The sequence below is a fragment of the Ranitomeya imitator genome, chromosome 3 (assembly GCF_032444005.1).
Source record: "Ranitomeya imitator isolate aRanImi1 chromosome 3, aRanImi1.pri, whole genome shotgun sequence".
Classification (NCBI taxonomy): Eukaryota; Metazoa; Chordata; class Amphibia; order Anura; family Dendrobatidae; genus Ranitomeya; species Ranitomeya imitator.
In genome coordinates this window covers 223,139,071-223,151,912 of record NC_091284.1, presented here as the reverse complement: position 1 = coordinate 223,151,912, position 12,842 = coordinate 223,139,071, and positions in this window count along the sequence as shown.

Below are 12,842 nucleotides of genomic sequence, written 5' to 3'. Positions count from 1 at the left end.
TCTGGGGTGGCTGGGGGCAGGTGTTTTTAGCCAGGGGGGGGCCAATAACCGTGGACCCTCTCCAGGCTATTAATATCTGCCCTCAGTCACTGGCTTTACTACTCTGGCGGAGAAAATTGTGTGGGAGCCCACGCCAATTTTTTCCGCCATTTAACCCCTTAATTTACTAGCTACAACGGCCAAATTTTGCATAGTAACATAGTAACATAGTAACATAGTTAGTAAGGCCGAAAAAAGACATTTGTCCATCCAGTTCAGCCTATATTCCATCATAATAAATACCCAGATCTACGTCCTTCTACAGAACCTAATAATTGTATGATACAATATTGTTCTGCTCCAGGAAGACATCCAGGCCTCTCTTGAACCCCTCGACTGAGTTCGCCATCACCACCTCCTCAGGCAAGCAATTCCAGATTCTCACTGCCCTAACAGTAAAGAATCCTCTTCTATGTTGGTGGAAAAACCTTCTCTTCTCCAGACGCAAAGAATGCCCCCTTGTGCCCGTCACCTTCCTTGGTATAAACAGATCCTCAGCGAGATATTTGTATTGTCCCCTTATATACTTATACATGGTTATTAGATCGCCCCTCAGTCGTCTTTTTTCTAGACTAAATAATCCTAATTTCGCTAATCTATCTGGGTATTGTAGTTCTCCCATCCCCTTTATTAATTTTGTTGCCCTCCTTTGTACTCTCTCTAGTTCCATTATATCCTTCCTGAGCACCGGTGCCCAAAACTGGACACAGTACTCCATGTGCGGTCTAACTAGGGATTTGTACAGAGGCAGTATAATGCTCTCATCATGTGTATCCAGACCTCTTTTAATGCACCCCATGATCCTGTTTGCCTTGGCAGCTGCTGCCTGGCACTGGCTGCTCCAGGTAAGTTTATCATTAACTAGGATCCCCAAGTCCTTCTCCCTGTCAGATTTACCCAGTGGTTTCCCGTTCAGTGTGTAATGGTGATATTGATTCCTTCTTCCCATGTGTATAACCTTACATTTATCATTGTTAAACCTCATCTGCCACCTTTCAGCCCAAGTTTCCAACTTATCCAGATCCATCTGTAGCAGAATACTATCTTCTCTTGTATTAACTGCTTTACATAGTTTTGTATCATCTGCAAATATCGATATTTTACTGTGTAAACCTTCTACCAGATCATTAATGAATATGTTGAAGAGAACAGGTCCCAATACTGACCCCTGCGGTACCCCACTGGTCACAGCGACCCAGTTAGAGACTATACCATTTATAACCACCCTCTGCTTTCTATCACTAAGCCAGTTACTAACCCATTTACACACATTTTCCCCCAGACCAAGCATTCTCATTTTGTGTACCAACCTCTTGTGCGGCACGGTATCAAACGCTTTGGAAACATTAGTAGTGTGGAGTATGCAAAAAAAATGGTGATATGAGATGGTTTACTGCATGTAAACCAGGTCTCATATCATGTCGGGTTTAGGAAGGAGAAAGCAAAAGCCGGTAATTGAATTATCGGCTTTTTGCTATATCGCGCTGGATGAAATATTAATATATATACATATACAGTGGGGCAAAAAAGTATTTAGTCAGTCAGCAATAGTGCAAGTTCCACCACTTAAAAAGATGAGAGGCGTCTGTAATTTACATCATAGGTAGACCTCAACTATGGGAGACAAACTGAGAAAAAAAAATCCAGAAAATCACATTGTCTGTTTTTTTTAAAAAAATTTTGCATTTTATGGTGGAAAATAAGTATTTGGTCAGAAACAAACAATCAAGATTTCTGGCTCTCACAGACCTGTAACTTATTCTTTAAGAGTCTCCTCTTTCCTCCACTCATTACCTGTAGTAATGGCACCTGTTTAAACTTGTTATCAGTATAAAAAGACACCTGTGCACACCCTCAAACAGTCTGACTCCAAACTCCACTATGGTGAAGACCAAAGAGCTGTCAAAGGACACCAGAAACAAAATTGTAGCCCTGCACCAGGCTGGGAAGACTGAATCTGCAATAGCCAACCAGCTTGGAGTGAAGAAATCAACAGTGGGAGCAATAATTAGAAAATGGAAGACATACAAGACCACTGATAATCTCCCTCGATCTGGGGCTCCACACAAAATCCCACCCCGTGGGGTCAGAATGATCTCCAAGAACGGTGAGCAAAAATCCCAGAACCATGCGGGGGGACCTAGTGAATGAACTGCAGAGAGCTGGGACCAATGTAACAAGGCCGACCATAAGTAACACACTATGCCACCATGGACTCAGATCCTGCAGTGCCAGACGTGTCCCACTGCTTAAGCCAGTACATGTCTGGGCCCATCTGAAGTTTGCTAGAGAGCATTTGGATGATCCAGAGGAGTTTTGGGAGAATGTCCTATGGTCTGATGAAACCAAACTGGAACTGTTTGGTAGAAACACAACTTGTCGTGTTTGGAGGAAAAAGAATACTGAGTTGCATCCATCAAACACCATACCTACTGTAAAGGATGGTGGTGGAAACATCATGCTTTGGGGCTGTTTCTCTGCAAAGGGGCCAGGACGACTGATCCGGGTACATGAAAGAATGAATGGGGCCATGTATCGTGAGATTTTGAGTGCAAACCTCCTTCCATCAGCAAGGGCATTGAAGATGAAACGTGGCTGGGTCTTTCAACATGACAATGATCCAAAGCACACCGCAGGGCAATGAAGGAGTGGCTTCGTAAGAAGCATTTCAAGGTCCTGGAGTGGCCTAGCCAGTCTCCAGATCTCAACCCTATAGAAAACCTTTGGAGGGAGTTGAAAGTCCGTGTTGCCAAGCGAATAGCCAAAAACATCACTGCTCTAGAGGAGATCTGCATGGAGGAATGGGCCAACATACCAACAACAGTGTATGGCAACCTTGTGAAGACTTACAGAAAACGTTTGACCTCTGTCATTGCCAACAAAGGATATATTACAAAGTATTGAGATGAAATTTTGTTTCTGACCAAATACTTATTTTCCACCATAATATGCAAAAAAAATTATAAAAAAAACAGACAATGTGATTTTCTGGATTTTTTTTTCTCAGTTTGTCTCCCATAGTTGAGGTCTACATATGATGTAAATTACAGACGCCTCTCATCTTTTTAAGTGGTGGAACTTGCACTATTGCTGACTGACTAAATACTTTTTTGCCCCACTGTATGTTTCTACTGACATATATATATTTATATATAGACAGTATATATGTTTTTTTTTTTTTTACACATGGATCCCTTGTATATCCGTATGTCGGTTTTGCAAGCCTGCGATAAAAACACGCAGTACGGATGACATACGGATTACATACGGAGGATGCCATGCGCAAAAAACGCTGAAACACCCTGCCTACGGAGGAGCTACGGACCACTATTTTCGGGACTTTTCAGCGTATTACGGCCGTAATATACGGACCGTATTTTCATACGCTGAGTGTGAAGCCGGCCTAATACAGATACTGAGAATTACATCATGTATACAAGACAGAATGGCTGTATATATACTGTATAACTAGCTGTTTCCAGCCAGCTAACGCTCGGCACGCTCATTGCTATTTAATTAACGCTGCTGGTGATTAAACTAAAGTAAATAATGACACCAATCAATAGCGCTTACGCAGGTGGTAAATTAACTTAAAATGAAGTTAATAACAATAATAATCATTAAACATCTGAATAATACTAATAATACATTTTATTCACAGTGTAAAATAAAAAACAAACTGGATTCAGTAAGATGTGCGCTTTTTATTCATTTCAGCATCTAAACAAATTTCATGACGAAACATAAATTAAGTTAAAATTTCTCTGTAAACACAATTAAATGTATAGTCATTTTCGTCATTTTCAAAGATCTTTCCTTGACTTCTACCAGGTACAATTTAATGTGTGGGACGGGATTGTGTGTGGTAATGTGGTGGGGGGCGGGATTATCTGTGGTAATGGGGTGGGGGGGCAGGATTATGTGTGGTAATATGGTGGGGGGCGGGATTATGTGTGGTAATATGGTGGGGGTGGGATGATCTGTGGTAATGTGGTGGGGGCGGGATTATGTGTGGTAATGTGGTGGGGGGGCGGGATTATCTGTGGTGATGTGGTGGGGGGCGGGATTATTGCGTGGTGATGTGGTGGGGGCGGGATTATGCATGGTGATGTGTTGGGGGGGCGGGATTATGTGTGGTGATGGGTGGGGTGTGGGATTAAAGGGCCACTGTCACCCCCCTCCAGCCGTTATAAACTAAAAGAGCCACCTTGTGCAGCAGTAATGCTGCATTCTAACAAGGTGGCTCTTTTAGTTTTAGGTTCAAGTATACCCCAAATAAAGCGTTTTTATACTTAGCCACAATTCCTGTCTCTAGCCAGGGAGGCGGGTCCTCACTCCCCAGCTCTAACCGCTCCTCTGCTGTCACTCAACTCTTCCTGCGCTTTCGGCGCCGCCCCCTCAGCGCTGTGTACGTTTCAAAACCGGCTCCTGCGCAGTGTACTGCTGTGCTGCGCAGACGCAGTAAGCTCTGGCCGTCTGATGTCCAAGCCAGGCTTGCAGACTGCGCCTGCACGGGCATTGCGGCCAGCCACCTTTGGAATCCCCACCCTGCACTGTGCATAATGCATAACACAGTGCGGGGCGGGGATTCCAAAGGTGGCTGGCCGCAATGCCCGCGCAGGCGCAGTCTGCAAGCCTGGCTGGGATGTCAGACGGCCAGAGCTTACTGCGTCTGCGCAGCACAGCAGTACACTGCGCAGGCGCCGGTTTTGAAACGTACACAGCGCTAAGGGGGCGGCGCCGAAAGAGCAGGAAGAGTTGAGTGATGGCAGAGGAGCGGTTAGAGCTGGGGAGTGAGGACCCGCCTCCCTGGCTAGAGACAGGAATTGTGGCTAAGTATAAAAACGCTTTATTTGGGGTATACTTGAACCTAAAACTAAAAGAGCCACCTTGCTAGAATGCAGCATTACTGCTGCACAAGGTGGCTCTTTTAGTTTATAACGGCTGGATGGGGGTGACGTGGCCCTTTAAGCATGGTGATGGGGTGAGGGGGCGGGATTGTGTGTGGTGATGGGGTGGGGGGAGCAGAATTATGTGTGGTGATGTGTTGGGGGGCGGGATTATGTGGTGATGTGGTGGGGGTGTGGGATTATGTGTGGTAATGTGGTGGGGGGCGGGATTATCTGTGGTAATGTGTGGGGGGGCGGGATTAACATAGTAACATAGTAACATAGTTAGTAAGGCCGAAAAAAGACATTTGTCCATCCAGTTCAGCCTATATTCCATCATAATAAATCCCCAGATCTATGTCCTTCTACAGAAGCTAATTGTATGATACAATATTGTTCTGCTCCAGGAAGACATCCAGGCCTCTCTTGAACCCCTCGACTGAGTTCGCCATCACCACCTCCTCAGGCAAGCAATTCCAGATTCTCACTGCCCTAACAGTAAAGAATCCTCTTCTATGTTGGTGGAAAAACCTTCTCTCCTCCAGACGCAAAGAATGCCCCCTTGTGCCCGTCACCTTCCTTGGTATAAACAGATCCTCAGCGAGATATTTGTATTGTCCCCTTATATACTTATACATGGTTATTAGATCGCCCCTCAGTCGTCTTTTTTCTAGACTAAATAATCCTAATTTCGCTAATCTATCTGGGTATTGTATTTCTCCCATCCCCTTTATTAATTTTGTTGCCCTCCTTTGTACTCTCTCTAGTTCCATTATATCCTTCCTGAGCACCGGTGCCCAAAACTGGACACAGTACTCCATGTGCGGTCTAACTAGGGATTTGTACAGAGGCAGTATAATGCTCTCATCATGTGTATCCAGACCTCTTTTAATGCACCCCATGATCCTGTTTGCCTTGGCAGCTGCTGCCTGGCACTGGCTGCTCCAGGTAAGTTTATCATTAACTAGGATCCCCAAGTCCTTCTCCCTGTCAGATTTACCCAGTGGTTTCTTATTCAGTGTGTAATGGTGACATTGATTCCTTCTTCCCATGTGTATAACCTTACATTTATCATTGTTAAACCTCATCTGCCACCTTTCAGCCCAAGTTTCCAACCTATCCAGATCCATCTGTAGAAGAATACTATCTTCTCTTGTATTAACTGCTTTACATAGTTTTGTATCATCTGCAAATATCGATATTTTACTGTGTAAACCTTCTACCAGATCATTAATGAATATGTTGAAGAGAACAGGTCCCAATACTGACCCCTGCGGTACCCCACTGGTCACAGCGACCCAGTTAGAGACTATACCATTTATAACCACCCTCTGCTTTCTATCACTAAGCCAGTTACTAACCCATTTACACACAATTTCCCCCAGACCAAGCATTCTCATTTTGTGTACCAACCTCTTGTGCGGCACGGTATCAAACGCTTTGGAAAAATCGAGATATACCACGTCCAATGACTCACTGTGGTCCAGCCTATAGCTTACCTCTTCATAAATACTGATTAGATTGGTTTGACAGGAGCGATTTCTCATAAACCCATGCTGATATGGAGTTAAACAGTTATTCTCATTGAGATAATCCAGAATAACATCCCTCAGAAATCCTTCAAATATTTTACCAACAATAGAGGTTAGACTTACTGGCCTATAATTTCCAGGTTCACTTTTAGAGCCCTTTTTGAATATTGGCACCACATTTGCTATGCGCCAATCCTGCGGAACAGACCCTGTCGCTATAGAGTCCCTAAAAATAAGAAATAATGGTTTATCTATTACATTACTTAGTTCTCTTAGTACTCGTGGGTGTATGCCATCCGGACCCGGAGATTTATCTATTTTAATCTTATTTAGCCGGTTTCGCACCTCTTCTTGGGTTAGATTGGTGACCCTTAATATAGGGTTTTCATTGTTTCTTGGGATTTCACCTAGCATTTCATTTTCCACCGTGAATACCGTGGAGAAGAAGGTGTTTAATATGTTAGCTTTTTCCTCGTCATCTACAACCATTCTTTCCTCACTATTTTTTAAGGGGCCTACATTTTCAGTTTTTATTCTTTTACTATTGATATAGTTGAAGAACAGTTTGGGATTAGTTTTACTCTCCTTAGCAATGTGCTTCTCTGTTTCCTTTTTGGCAGCTTTAATTAGTTTTTTAGATAAAGTATTTTTCTCCCTATAGTTTTTTAGAGCTTCAATGGTGCCATCCTGCTTTAGTAGTGCAAATGCTTTCTTTTTACTGTTAATTGCCTGTCTTACTTCTTTGTTTAGCCACATTGGGTTTTTCCTATTTCTAGTCCTTTTATTCCCACAAGGTATAAACCGCTTACACTGCCTATTTAGGATGTTCTTAAACATTTCCCATTTTTTTTATCTGTATTCTTATTTCTGAGGATATTGTCCCAGTCTACCAGATTAAGGGTATCTCTAAGCTGGTCAAACTTTGCCTTCCTAAAGTTCAGTGTTTTTGTGACTCCCTGACAAGTCCCCCTAGTGAAAGACAGGTGAAACTGTACAATATTGTGGTCGCTATTTCCTAGATGCCCGACCACCTGCAGATTTGTTATTCTGTCAGGTCTATTAGATAGTATTAGGTCTAAAAGTGCTGCTCCTCTGGTTGGATTCTGCACCAATTGTGAAAGATAATTTTTCTTGGTGATTAGCAGAAACCTGTTGCCTTTATGGGTTTCACAGGTTTCTGTTTCCCAGTTAATATCCGGGTAGTTAAAGTCCCCCATAACCAGGACCTCATTATGGGTTGCAGCTTCATCTATCTGCTTTAGAAGTAGACTTTCCATGGTTTCTGTTATATTTGGGGGTTTGTAACAGACCCCAATGAGAATTTTGTTACCATTTTTCCCTCCATGAATTTCGACCCATATGGACTCGACATCCTCATTTCCTTCACTAATATCCTCCCTTAAAGTGGACTTTAGACAAGACTTTACACAAAGACAAACCCCTCCTCCTCTCCGATTTTTACGATCCTTTCTAAACAGACTGTAACCCTGTAAGTTAACTGCCCAGTCATAGCTTTCATCTAACCATGTCTCGGTTATTCCCACTATGTCAAAGTTACCTGTAGATATTTCTGCTTCTAGTTCTTCCATCTTGTTTGTCAGGCTTCTGGCGTTTGCGAGCATGCAGTTTAGAGGATTTTGTTTTGTTCCAATCTCCTCGCTGTGGATTGTTTTAGAAATGTTCTTACCTCCCTTCTGAGTATGTTTTCCTGGATCTTCTTTGTTCAAGTCTAATGTTTTTCTTCCCGTCCCCTTGGATTGTGTGGTAATGTGGTGGGGGGGCAGGATTATCTGTGGTAATGGGGTGGGGGCAGGATTATGTGTGGTAATATGGTGGGGGGGCGGGATTATGTGTGGTAATGTGTTGGAGGTGGGATTATGCGTGGTGATGGGTGGGGGGTGGGATTATGCGTGGTGATGGGTGGGGGGTGGGAATATGCGTGGTGATGGGGTGGGGGGCGGGATTGTGTGTGGTGATGGGGTGGGGGGCGGAATTATGTGTGGTGATGTGTTGGGGGTGGGATAATGTGGTGATGTAGTGGGGGGGCGGGATTATGTGTGGTGATATGTTGGGGTGGAGCTACTGTGCAGGGGGCGGGATTAGCAAGAGTGATGTGGGGGCGGGGTTATGTGTGGTGATGTTTTGGGGGGCGGGATTATGTGCGGTAATGTGGTGGGGGGCGGGATTATGGGTGATGATTAAGTAAGGGGACGGGAATATGGGTGGTGATGGGGTGGGGGCGGGATTATGGGTGGTGATGGGTAGGGGGGCCATATTATGGGTAGTGATGGGGTGGGGGGTGGGATTATGGGTGGTGATGGGGCGGGGAATTATGGGTGGTGATGGGGTGGGTGGGCGGGATTATGGGTGGTGATGGGGTGGGTGGGCGGGTTTATGGGTGGTGATGGGGCGGGGGATTATGGGTGGTGATGGGGTGGGTGGGCGGGATTATGGGTGGTGATGGGGTGGGTGGGCGGGTTTATGGGTGGTGATGGGGCCGGGGGGCAGGATTATGGGTGGTGATGGGGCCGGCGGGTGGGATTATGGGTGGTGATGGGGTGGGGGGATTATGGGTGATGATGGGGTGGAGGGGCGGGATTATGGGTGGTGATGGGGTGGGGGGGGCGAGATTATGGATGCTGATGGGGAGAAGGGCGGGATTATGGGTGGTGATGTGGCAAGGAGGCGGGATTATGGGTGGTGATGCGGCAGGGGGCGGGATTATGGGTGGTGATGGGGCCGCGGTGCGGGATTATGGGTGGTGATGGGGCGGGGGGTGGGAATATGGGTGGTGATGGGGCAGGGGGCGAGATTATCGGTGGTGATGAAGCGGGGGGGTGGGATTATGGGTGGTGATGGGGTGGGGGTCAGGATTATGGGTGGTGATGGAGCGGGATTATGGGTGGTGATGTGGCGGGGGGGCAGGATTATAGGTGGTGATGTGGCGGGGGTGGGATTATGGGTGGTGATGGGGCCAGTGGGGGGATTATGGGTGGTGATGGGGTGGGGGGCGGGATAATGGGATTTGATGGGGCAGGGGGGCGGGATTATGGTTGGTGATGGGGCTGGGGGTTTGATTATGGGTGGTGATGGGGCAGGGGGTGGGCTTATGGGTGGTGATGGGGCAGGGGGGCAGGGTTGTGGGTGGTGATGAGGATGGGGGCGGGATTATGGGTGGTGATGGGGCGGGGGGTGGGAATATGGGTGGTGATGGGGCGGGGGGCGGGATTATGGGTTTTGATGGGGCGGGGGGTGGTATTATGGGTGGTGATGGGGTGGGGGGCAGGATTATGGGTGGTGATGGAGCGGGATTATGGGTGGTGATGTGGCGGGGGGCAGGATTATAGGTGGTGATGTGGCGGGGGTGGGATTATGGGTGGTGATGGGGCCGGTGGGGGGATTATGGGTGGTGATGGGGTGGGGGGCGGGATTATGGGATTTGATGGGGCAGGGGGGCGGGATTATGGGTGGTGATGGGGCGGGGGTGGGATTATGGGTGGTGATGGGGTGGGGGGTGGGCTTATGGGTGGTGATGGGGCAGGGGGGCAGGGTTATGGGTGGTGATGAGGATGGGGGCGGGATTATAGGTTGTGATGGGGCCTGGGTGTTATGATCCGGTGACCTTGGAGCAGCATGAAAAGTTTCACTGGAGTAGGTGGTAACTATACTGACCGCAAATCCTGATCTTAACACCGCAACTAGAAGTAGCCGTTGGGTGTACCTAACAAACCCTAGACACCTCGTCATAGCCGGAGGACTAGATACCCCTATAGATGGAAATAGGAATACTACCTTGCCTCAGAGCAGAACCCCAAAGGATAGGCAGCCCCCCACAAATATTGGCGTGAGTAGGAGAGGAAAGACAAACACAGGCAGAAAACAGGATTTATCACAAGAGGCCACTCTAGCTAAAATAGGAAAGGATAGAACAGAGTCCTGTGCGGTCAGTATTAAAACCCTTCCAAAAATATCCACAGCAGATTATACAAAAAATTCCTCCATCTAACTAAAGACGTGGAACGTATATCTGCAACTCCAGAGACTCCTACACTCAGAGCAGAAATACAATAAAAAACAAGCACACAGCTTGTGTGCCATAGAAAAAGAAACAGACACTTATCTTTGCTGAATTGGCAGCTAAGCAGGAGAAGCCAGACAGATATCCAACACTTCCCAAGAAACATGGACAACTGGCAAGGACGAATGAGTCCTGCAAACCTAAATACCCCAGTCAGACTTGCAATCAGCAGATACACCTGTCCAGGACTGCAGGCCAGGGACAACTGCATTACCACCTACAACCACCGGAGGGAGCCCAAAAGCAGAATTCACAACAGTACCCCCCCTTGAGGAGGGGTCACCGAACCCTCACCAGAGCCCCCAGGCCAATCAGGATGAGCCAGATGAAAGGCACGAACCAAATCAGCGGCATGGACATGAGAGGCAAAAACCCAAGAATTATCCTTCTGGCCATAACCCTTCCATTTGACAAGGTACTGAAGCTTCCGCCTCGAAAAATGGGAATCCAAAATCTTCTCAACAACATATTCCAACTCCCCATCAACCAACACAGGGGCCGGAGGATCAACAGAGGGAACAACGGGCTCCACATATTTCCACAATAAAGATCTATGGAAGACTGGAAGACATTATGGATCGCAAAAGAGGCCGGAAGCGCCAGTCGAAAAGACACCGGATTAATAATCTCAGAAATCCTATAAGGACCAATAAACCAAGGCTTAAACTTAGGAGAAGAAACCTTCATAGGAACATGACGGGAAGACAACCAGACCAGATCCCAAACCCAAAGCCGGGAACCAACACACCGACGACGGTTAGCAAAACGTTGAGCCTCCTCCTGAGACAACACCAAATTGTCCACCACATGAGTCCAAATCTGCTGCAACCTGTCAACCACAGAATCCACACCAGGACAGTCAGAAGGCTCAACCTGCCCAGAAGAAAAACGAGGATGAAAACCAAAATTACAAAAGAAAGGCGAAACCAAAGTAGCCGAACTAGCTCGATTATTAAGGGCAAACTCGGCCAATGGCAAGAAAGCCACCCAATCATCCTGATCAGCAGACACAAAGCATCTCAAATAAGTCTCCAAAGTCTGATTAGTTTGCTCGGTCTGACCATTTGTCTGAGGATGAAACGCAGAAGAAAAAGACAAATGAATGCCCAGCCTAGCACAAAAGGCCCGCCAAAACCTAGAAACAAACTGGGAACATCTGTCGGACACAATATTCTCCGGAATACCATGCAAACGGACCACATGCTGAAAAAACAACGGAACCAAATCCGAAGAGGAAGGCAATTTAGGCAAAGGCACCAAATGAACCATCTTAGAGAACCGGTCACAAACAACCCAGATAACCGACTTCCTCTGGGAAACCGGAAGATCGGAAATAAAATCCGTAGAAATATGCGTCCAGGGCATCTCAGGGACCGGCAATGGCAAAAGCAACCCACTAGCACGGGAACAACAAGGCTTGGCCCGCGCACAAGTCCCACAGGACTGCACAAAAGAACGCACATCACGCGACAAAGAAGGCCACCAAAAGGACCTACCAACCAAGTCTCTGGTACCAAAAATGTCAGGATGACCTGCCAACATGGAACAGTGAACCTCAGAAATCACTCTACTAGTCCATCTGTCAGGAACAAACAGTTTCCCCACAGGACAGCGGTCAGGTTTGTCAGCCTGAAATTCCTGAAGAACCCGTCGTAAATCAGGGGAAATGGCAGAAAGGACCATTCCTTCTTTCAGAATACCGACCAGTTCTAAGACATCAGGAGAATCAGGCAAAAAACTCCTAGAGAGGGCATTAGCCTTAATGTTCTTAGAACCCGGAAGGTACGAGACCACGAAATCAAAATGGGAAAAAAACAAGGACCATCGAGCCTGTCTAGGATTCAGCCGTTTGGCAGACTCGAGGTAAATCAAATTCTTATGATCGGTCAAGACCACAATACGGTGCTTAGCTCCCTCAAGCCAATGTCGCCACTCCTCAAACGCCCACTTCATAGCCAACAACTCCCAATTACCGACATCATAATTGCGTTCAGCAGGCGAAAACTTACGGGAAAGGAAGGCACAAGGTTTCATTAAGGAACCAACAGGATCTCTCTGAGACAAAACGGCCCCTGCCCCAATCTCAGAAGCGTCAACCTCAACCTGAAACGGAAGAGAAACATCCAGTTGGCGCAACACCGGAGCAGAAGTAAATTGACGTTTAAGCTCCTGAAAGGCAGAGACAGCCGCAGAGGACCAATTCGCCACATCAGCGCCTTTCTTCGTCAAATCGGTCAAGGGTTTAACCACGCTGGAAATATTAGCAATGACACGGCGATAAAAATTTGCAAAACCCCAAAATTT